The 2,241-nt window shown below is 38.4% G+C and overlaps 1 non-coding gene across 1 annotated transcript; it reads right to left on the bottom strand.

Moving 5' to 3' along the window:
• Positions 1-1,537: 1,537 nt before the first annotated feature.
• Positions 1,538-1,644, bottom strand: LOC146954097 (small nucleolar RNA R71). The gene has a single exon (XR_015025170.1). It is a non-coding gene; the product is annotated as a small nucleolar RNA R71 (small nucleolar RNA).
• Positions 1,645-2,241: the final 597 nt, after the last annotated feature.

The following is a 2,241-nucleotide window of genomic DNA, read 5'->3' on the forward strand; positions in this document are numbered from 1 at the left end:
CACGGCCGTGCCACCCTCCTGAGTCTCTTTTGCTGCTTTTTCTTCGGGCCCAAGTTACCTTGTTGCAGCTTTACTGTTTTGTCCTTACAGTAGCTTAGTTTCTAAGTCAGTTGTAAAGCTATAAATAGAGTAGCATTCCATCATAAACAATTCACCTTTGCTTAGAATATTTTAGTTATTATTTCAATAAAGTCTTTATTCCTTTACTTTCTCTTTCGCAATTTATTTTATTGTCTTCTCTCTTCTTCCCCCATGTCTACGATGAACATGAGTGAGTAGACTTCTTTGTCTTGGGATTGTTGGGAGAGTCTAATGACATAATCCAAACAAACCAAGCTTTAACCCTAATTCTATGTAAACGTAATTTCTAATTTAGATTCACCGTTTTAACATGAATTAACAATTATCAAACTGTGGAAGCGAAAGCGGAGGGTTTGATAATTGTTAATCCATTATCCCAAACATCAATTCATAAAGTGAGAGCGGAGCTTTGATGTTGGAACAAGTGAATCTAGACAATAATTGCAAGACAGCGAAATAGTCCTTGCAATTATTGAGACACAAGTAGTTTCAATCCTTAAAAGCATCTTCTAGTAATCAAGTCAGCGAAATAGGCTTGGTTACTAGAAGTAAACTCTCACCGGACTTTCATCGGAAAGGTGAGGGGCTAAGGGAAATCGGTCTTAAGAAATTACGCTGTAAACCATAGAATTAGAAGTTAAAGTCTTGTCTAGTGAAAGATTTGTTATTATGACAAACCAATAATCCCAAGGCTCTTTATTATTATTGTTATTTACCTTCAGCAATCAAACCCCCTTTTTACTAAACTTTCTCCTCCTCTAATCATTCATTAAAGGTTAATTGAATTTAACAACTCCCTAGCGGAACGATACTCTTTACTACTATTATTACTTCGATAGACCGTGCACTTGCGGTTTGGCTCTATCACGTTTTTGGCGCCGCTGCCGGGGAGTTAACTAATTTAATTAACTTTTCTTTAGTGATTAGATTTCTCTTTTGTTCTTCTTTTCTTTTTAACTTTTTATTTTTCTGTTATCATTAACTTCTTGGGTTCTCAACCTTTTATGCGAAGAACTAGAAATCGAGCGGTATTCATACCCGAGATCGAAAGATTCTTATATAGAAGGAGGAGAGAGGCACAAAATAACACCGCCATGGCTAATCGCACTCTTAAAGAGTATGCAACGCCGACTACAGCTGAGCCACAAGCTGTTATTGTGTACCCAACGGTTGAGATGACAATTTTGAAATCAAGCCTGCCCTACTTAACTTGGTGCAGCAAAACCAATTTTCGGGACCCCCCACCGAGGATCCCAATCTTCACATCTCTGTTTTCCTACGAATTAGTGGAACCATGAAGGAGAACCAAGAGGCCGTAAGACTTCATTTCTTTCCCTTTTCCTTAAGGGATAGAGCTAGCGCTTGGTTCCATTCCCTCAAAGTCGGTTCCATTACTTCATGGGATCAAATGAGGCATGCATTCCTTGCCCGATTCTTTCCACCATCTAAAACCGCTAAACTTAGAGACCAAATCAATCGGTTCAATCAAAAAGATGGGGAATCTCTCTACGATGCGTGGGAGCATTTCAAAGAAATGCTTCGACTTTGTCCCCACCATGGTCTAGAGAGTTTGCTCATAGTCCACACCTTTTATAATGGCTTATCTTATACCACTAAGATGTATATTGATGCAGCTGCAGGTGGTGCTCTAATGAACAAGAACTACACGGAGGCATACACTTTGATTGAAGACATGGCTCAGAATCATTACAAATGGACCGACGAGAGAGCCATCTCTAGTTCTTCATCCTCCAAAAAGGAGGCAGGTATGTAGGAAGTCTCTAACTATGACCACCTTGCTTCTAAAATTGACGCATTAACGGAGAAATTTGAAAAATTCAACGTTAATGCTATCAACTCTGCTTCTACTCCTTCTTCTTATGAAATCTGTGGTATAACTGGTCATGTAGGTGTTGATTGCCAACTAGGTAGTGCTATTAATTGTGTTGAGCAAATGAATTATGCTCAATACAACCAAGGGATGAGACAAAATCAAAAAATTTTCAAAAATCAAAATCCCTATGGACAAGTAGCACCACCTGGTTATGCAAACAACCAGAGATTCGGTCAGAAATCCAATTTGGAAATTTTGTTGGAAAATTCTATTGCCAACCAAAATAAACAACTTCAAGAACTTAAAAACCAAACCGGATTTCTGAA

The sequence above is a fragment of the Medicago sativa genome, chromosome 1 (genome assembly GCF_051527215.1).
Source record: "Medicago sativa cultivar Bolivia chromosome 1, Bolivia_mono, whole genome shotgun sequence".
NCBI lineage: Eukaryota > Viridiplantae > Streptophyta > Magnoliopsida > Fabales > Fabaceae > Medicago > Medicago sativa.